Raw genomic sequence first — 7,723 nt, forward strand, 5'->3', positions numbered from 1 at the left:
CTACTAGACTGATCCCAATCCTCCAAGATTGTCCCAGCAAGTATAACGGTACCAAATGAACAACACCGAGTGGTGGGCGAGTTGGGGGTGGATGGGTAAAAAGTGAAGAGAACGTTGTCTTCATAAATAAACTACAAAAATAGTTGTGACTGGTGCATTATATAAGGGTTGCATCTTCTGACTGGGTTAAAATACGTTGAGTCACTTGGCAACACGTGAGATTATGTTAATTCATATCTAGATAATATTTTATATTAATTCAAATATGTAATATGTTTTGTATTTTTATGATATTTTATACAACTGTAGATCCAGAATATGGCGCAGACCGCTCCAGTGGTTAGATCTTCCGCCTCGGATACGGGAGGTCGCGGGTTTGAACCTCGGCTGAGTCATACCAAAGACTTATATAAAAAATGGTACTAACAGCTACCTCAATAGGCACTAAGCATTAGGAGGTTAGTGTTAGGACTTGTCGGCCTGGTGTCAGGATAATAAGACTTGGTGGGACATAATGCTACATGTCTGCGGCATGATTCCCCAGTGATAGACATCAGTATAAACTTCAACACTGCAGACATCATAGCGGTATGGCTGAATTTTAAAAAGAACTACGTTAAATATCCAAATCACTCACTCATTCATACAGAAAATGTCGCGGCTCGTATGGTTTTCTATACAGAGGATATGTCTATACTGATAAATATAGGTTTGATCATGAGTATTCATACATTTAAAGTAGCTGAATTTTGAATATCACGATGTTTCCTTAGGTTTATAAAGGGAGCAGTATTAATACCTCGATTCCTGCTAATGTATCCGTTGTGACTGGAGCATTCCCACCGTTTCAAATTCCAGCAGAGTTATCTCTCTTAAATGTACTGTAGTACATGGCCCTACCATATTTAAATTGGCATTCTAACACTGCTCTCTATGACAGTGTATGACACTCATCCTAAAGATGGATTAGAAGGTATGTTTATTTCACCAAACCTTAATATAAGTGTCCTTTTGGAGAAAAAAAAATGGTACTATGATAAATGACGAATCAAGTATCCTTATGCCACTGCTTACAACACGTGGTATGAACCGGCGAGACGTTCTATGCTAGCATTGGTAAGTTTGCAGTAAATGTGTTTCCTACAGATGGATCAGCTATAATTTTATGACACGTAGCATTTAAATGCAGTATAAAATATGTAAGGCAGAAATGTGCAAAAGTGTTACATATCTATCGTGTGAGTGGTGACAATAACATGGAATAATGACACCGTGGATAGGGCATGGATCATTTAGGCAGAAAAGCAGAATGATACAGTTCAGCCTGTTTATAATTTATCAACAAATAGGTGAGTAAACATAAATGTTTCTTCCTTTTGTTTCTTAAAAAATCTCTTTAACGTAAGAAGTGTGGTTAAAGTAAAACCTTTTTCCTACTTTGACATTACGATAATAAAAGTATTGTTCCTATTTTGACATTACGACAATAAAATTACAATAAGTCCTCTACTATGGCATCCCTTCCCTTCTCGGATTTCACCTCTAAACATGTTTTGGCTTACATCCGTAAAACTTAATAGCTAACCATTTCATGTTCGTCCTCCCCCCCCCCAAAAAAAATAATTCTGCGTACGCCCATGTACTATGGTAAAACAGACCGATAAGGATAGTGTGTATTGTATCAGGTTTGAAAAATCGGTATACATAAGCCTTGTAAATATATAATATGAAATTGTATCCCTTTTTTGAACATTGATATTAAAGAAATTATTTTAGTTTTGTTACAAAAGTGCACATATGAAATGCAGGGGCAGTATATGACAATGTGATTTTAAAACGTCACCCAACTTTCCAGATCTCTCTCATTCATGATTCACTCTGCAATGCAAATGAGGTTCCCAGTTGTCGTTTAAAGGAGACTAGAAATCAAAATTTTCCTTTTACGTATGTAATTCTCTACAGATTTTAATTCGACTGCAATGTTTATAAATGAGATATCGTAAGCGGGTAGTGATTATATTGCGTGGAAGATACCACGATTCCGTAAATTGCCGAGTTTTTCCGAGTTTTAATGAGACGACAGATCACGTGGTACCGTGACGCTATACTAGCGAGTCCTCGAATACAAACATAAACATTGGCGAACGAGGCAGACAGGAGACCACATGTGGGTTGCACATTCAAAAGTTGAATCTGCAGTCTGATATAATAGTTTATGTACTGTACTGATAAGTACTAAAAGAAATTTGTTAGGCACAGGCCCCGGGCTGGTGACTTAAATAAACTAAAGTCCTGAATGAAATTCCACAAGCCCGGACAGTTCATACCTGTCAACTCTCAAGCCGGGAGAAAAACCTCCCGATTTTGGGGGTATTTCCTCATCTACATCCCGATCTCGTAATATCTCTCAATTTTGCGCAGCGAAGTCCCGATTATTACATTATGTCTGTCAATTTTCATTTGTCAGAAGAAAAAACCCAACCCCAAACCATTTTTAAATATAAGGTATGCATCCATAGTCTAAACTGCCACACTGCTGACATCGTAGCGATATGACTGAAAAATTGTTAAAGCTACGTTAAAAATTCAAATCACACGCACACACGTCTAAACCCGGCACTGGACGAAATAATTAATATCATACAACAGTTTTTTTCTTTTTTTTTTTTCTTCTTCAGTAAATAGAACGTGAAGATTAAACATTATTCAAGTAAATTTCAGATTTTTTAAACAACTACAACAGTACTATAGTAAAAGAAAATAATTAAAAGAATAAAATTGTCACCAATTAGCTTACATGAATGATCACGTTGAAATTTTCTCTGCAAACAAAATCGCATCTCCATTTCCGCCAAAGAAACTCGGCCAGTTAACACCTGACATTCCTCTACCGTATATGAAAAGTTTAATTACCATGATTAAATTACAAGGAATAAAACAAAATATACCATGCAGTATATGTGGCCCGAAAGAACTAATTCTGAATAAATATTTTAATCAGCAAACAGTGTTACATGCATTAAGACTTAAACCTAAGAAAATAAGGTGGGGCATAAAACTTGAGAAAAACAGTTGCCAGATGTACGGTAACTTGTGACTGCAGATTTGAACTGTTAAAATGAAGTCCATGGCATCGTAAGTAACAACAAAATAGGCATCGTTTATTTGGTAATCAGTTGCTGGTGCTTATACATACACACACTGTCGAACATGGTTTCTTGGAAGTATGTCCGAAGGGCAGTCCTTTTCACAAGATCAATGTAAGGAAAAGGATACTGTTCATTAGTCACACAGGCTTTATTGTTTGCGTACTTAAATCAAAACTTTAGCTATTTTGCAATTTAGCCAGAACTGACCAGAGTATGCAAAAAGGGGCTTGTCATGGGGGAATAATAAGGCGTATCACAGCGAGAAAAGGCAAGTCAAATGGGCGGTCGCACATTGGGGCAAGGGGGGGGGGGTCAATAGTCCCTCCCCCGTTCTATTGTCAGACAGTTAATGTGAAACTTTGACCTTTTTTTTTAATCGCTCCTTTTTAAACTGCCCAAGGAATAGTTTTATATCAGTTCCAATTAATACAGATTACCGTTTATGCATACTACATGTATACAATGCATTTTTTTTAAAATTTAATTTTTATAAGATTACTGAAAATTGTGTTTTCTTGAAACACGACAGGTTTAGAATCTTATTTTTAGCAAAGCTTCGATTTGATTAAAATCAAATCTAAATTTCACCTACGACAGTGGTGATTTGATTTAGATTGTGCCGTGTTAAGGCATGTATGTCAACATCTTGAAAATACATTTACTCATTTCACCAGCGCGATCAAAGTTTCCTCAGGCAAACACTTTTTGTTTCGACAAGCCTGACGGGCACCTCACTTTGAATACAGGATGGGCCGGAACTAAAACCAGAAGGGGCCCAGGGTGTCGGGCTATCAGATTTGTTTTTAGCACTGCTGTTTCAGATAAAAGATATGTGGATTGATTGTTGCATTTTGTGGTCACTTACTCGTCCTTCTGCCCATTTTCGTAACTCACACGTTTAACGCTTTTCCCAGGATTTAAAATGTTCAAAGGTATGTCTGGAACAGCGCCAACTTTTAGTCTAGGCCTAGCATTTGCGTATCTTTGAGCTGCTATTTTTTCATGATCCCTCTCGTAACATTCCTTTGAGAAATGTAACGTGCACATAGTACTGTATGGTGTTGCTTTGAAATCGACTCGTTTGTAATAATGTACCCATTCTTTCATGATGCCTTTATCTTTCGGAAAAGAAAAAAAAATATGTTCACAGGCTTTTCTTAATGTTCTATTACATCCGTAAGCAACGCAAAACGGTATTGTCTTTTACTCTGGCAACTCCCACTTGGGTTGCTGGAGTCGCTACTATGACGTCACATCCCGAAAGTAACCGAATAGGCGCGGAAATTTTGCATACGAGGTCACGGAAATTCAGCTCCTAGAAGATAGGCCAATATTTAAATATTGGCATTACAGTCGCAGATGATACTTCAGAATAAGGTTTTCTTCTATAGTACTTTTATTATTATTCTATATTTCCATTGGTTTCTGGTCTCCTTTAAGCAGTAAGAGCAAAGATGTAGCAATGGTGAATTTGCCAACAGGCTAGAAACCCATCTGTGCTTACCAGGGCGACAATTTGAATTTAGCTGTAATGATATTCTGCTGAGAAATAAATTTATATTATTTATACCATTCCTTTTTTAAAATCAAGATTAAATATTTTGTTGATACCAGTATCACTCCTCCTCCAGTCCTCCTAACCCATCCCTTCCATTCTAATATATTTTTCCTTTGTTGCAATTTTATGATAGTGACCAAGATAATGTCAGTGAGAAGATTTATAATTTTTCATTTAATCATTGATTTTCAATTGTCATGTTGCAACATTTTGAAATAAAATCCATTATTGAATTAAAAGTAGTAGTGATGCATTTTTCATTGTACCGAGAACGGATAATTTAAAAGCAATTTTTTAAAAATGTATCTTGTATACAGTTTTGCAAAGTTGTTTGCAAAAAGCCATAATGCAAATTTTTTATACAAATTTAAAAATCATATTTTAACCTATTTTTCTAAAACTTTTGCATAGCTGTCCATGTACACCTATGCATTATTATAGTTTTTTTTTTTATTAACAGACGGATACGTTGTTGTTATGTTCATTGACAGAAAACAGGAGAAAAAATGTACCATCAATAGCATAATCTGCATAACAATAGAGAACGGGTGATATCTAGTGGGCATGGTAGGATGTTTTCAGTCCCCTTGTATGTTAGTCACAGTCAAACGATTTGCTTTTTTATGGAAAAGTCTTACATGTTTTCGATAGTTTGCTTTGTAAAGGAATTTGTTAACACACACACACACACACACACACATATATATATATATATATATATATATATATATATATATATATATATATATATATATAGAGAGAGAGAGAGAGAGAGAGAGAGAGAGAGAGAGAGATTCAGTTTTCTCTGACCTTCCCCTGGCATGATTTTTAAACGTTGCTCTCAGACCGTAAGGCACACGACGTGCATGAGCTATAAATAGCAAAATAACTGATGCTTATTCGGATTTGGATTTTTTTTCTTTTACGTAGCTTTAAAAAAAATAATTCAGTGATATAGCTACGATGTCTGCAGTTTGGCAGTTTACAGTGACGTCTAGCACTGGGGCATCATGCCGCAGACAAGTAGCATCATGTCCTACCCAGTCTCATTATCCTGACACCAGGTCAACCATCCCAGACTTGCTGGGGTTCAAATCCGCGACCTACCGCATCCGTGGCGGACGCTTTAACAATTAGGCCGCCGAATCTGTAGATAGGTATAATAATAAGCGAAGTTTTCCGAAAATCTGACGTTTAATGGTTTTAATTTTATAATAATTCAATCCACCAATTGGGAGGGCGGGTGGCTGATGACCTAAGCGTTCGCCTTTACCGATCATTGTCATCTTACCTCTGTCCGCCTGGGCTAGTCTTGGGTTCAGCCAATGTAGGTATTTGAGAAAGCTTGCCAGTAGCGTTCCGTGGGTCGGTGTTTCTTACAGGGTTTTCCCGGGTTCTTCAATTCTCGTCCAGTAATACTTGACGCCATAAATAGCTTATCGTGTGCTGAAAAATGGGTTAAACCCACAACAACAACAACAACCCGATCGTGCAAGTAAACCGGTAGGTTCAGGTACGTACTACAGTTAAGGGATATTGGCAATACGAATATAATCAACATTGTGGGTGGGTGTGGTATAGCCAAATATTACGTATATTACCTAATAAGTGACAGTTTGTAAATGACTAATTTAAGAAACTGTTCAGGGACAATCTATTTTGCAGTTAATGTATACAAGCTAAAATAGGCAATTTGATATTGCATTTTACACAGTAGATCACGGCATTGAGATAGTCTTGAGCTATTGCATTGTAATTGTCTTATTGCATGAACTAGATGTATCGAGCTTTGCATTTTTCGTATACATTGAGCCTTGCGTACAATTTACGTAGCAAACACCACGACAGCATGTAATGGGGCTGTCATATTGGTCTTCTTCTGTTTAACCCGGTCCCTTTACTGGCAGTCATATTACACGCATACTTGTAACTGATGGCTGTCAAACTTTCCATATTGAAAGTACGGTTGTGGTCGGTACAGATAATAGCGAAGAGAGCTCAGAAACATTCATGGAATACGTATTATAAAATGACCAATTTGCTTGTTTTCATTTTACATCTTTTTCATCTCTTCTTTCACCGCATGCAGTTCTATAAATATTGATAACGCCAAAGTTTATATCTTCTGGCATCATCAGCCATTTGTTCTTAAGGGTTATACGAATTGGCTTAACGACCGGGTGGGTGTGGTGACTGTCATTTAAATGTTCAGGGGTAATCTGTTCTACGTAGAATGTATTTATATGAGCTAAAATAGACACTTTTTATACTGTATTTTGCGCGCAGTAGAATTCAGGCATTGAAATAGTATTGAGTTTTTACATTGTAATATATTGTTTCATGAAGACAAATCAAGATGCAACGAGCGTTATATATTTCAGATACATTGAGCCTTCCGCACAATGCACGTGGCAAACATCACGATGCCAGGTAATGGGGGCTGCCATATTGGTCTTCAGCCAGTTAACCAGGTCCCTTGATTGACAGTCGTATTACACACATACCTGTAACCCATATTGAAAGTAAGGTTGTATTCGGTACTGATCATATCAAAGAGAATTGCGAAACATTCCTGAAATACATACTATAAAACGACTTATTTGATTGTTTACATTTTCTTCGTTTCATCTCATCTATCACCGTATGTACTTCTCTAAATATTAATCCGCCAAAATTTTTATCTTCAGGTTTCATCAGTCTTTCGTGCTTAATACCCATCTGTTGTTGTTGTTGTTGTTGTGGGGTTTAACGCCATTTTTCAGCACGATAGGCTATACATGGCGGCCAGTATTAATGGTGGAGGAAGAACCCGGAAAACCCCGGAAAGAACCACCGACCCACGAGAAGCTACTGGCAGGCTTTCTCACATGCCCACATTGGCTGAATCTTAGACTCGAACCGCCGCAGACAGAGGTGAGATGGCAGTGATCCGTAACGAAGAGCGCTTTAGACCACTCGGCCACTCGGGGCCCCTAATACCCATCTAAAGCTAAAGAAAAGTACTTGCTATTAGTTT

The 7,723-nt window shown here is 37.3% G+C and overlaps 1 long non-coding RNA gene across 1 annotated transcript; it reads left to right on the forward strand.

The window, feature by feature from the left end:
* Window positions 1-1,108: 1,108 nt before the first annotated feature.
* LOC149795368 (uncharacterized) lies at window positions 1,109-7,302 on the forward strand. The gene is made up of 2 exons (XR_016422105.1): window positions 1,109-1,349; window positions 7,089-7,302. It is a non-coding gene; the product is annotated as an uncharacterized LOC149795368 (long non-coding RNA).
* Window positions 7,303-7,723: the final 421 nt, after the last annotated feature.

This window comes from Sinohyriopsis cumingii, chromosome 7, assembly GCF_028554795.1.
Source record: "Sinohyriopsis cumingii isolate HCF-2022 chromosome 7, ASM2855479v2, whole genome shotgun sequence".
In the NCBI taxonomy this organism is placed as follows: Eukaryota; Metazoa; Mollusca; class Bivalvia; order Unionida; family Unionidae; genus Sinohyriopsis; species Sinohyriopsis cumingii.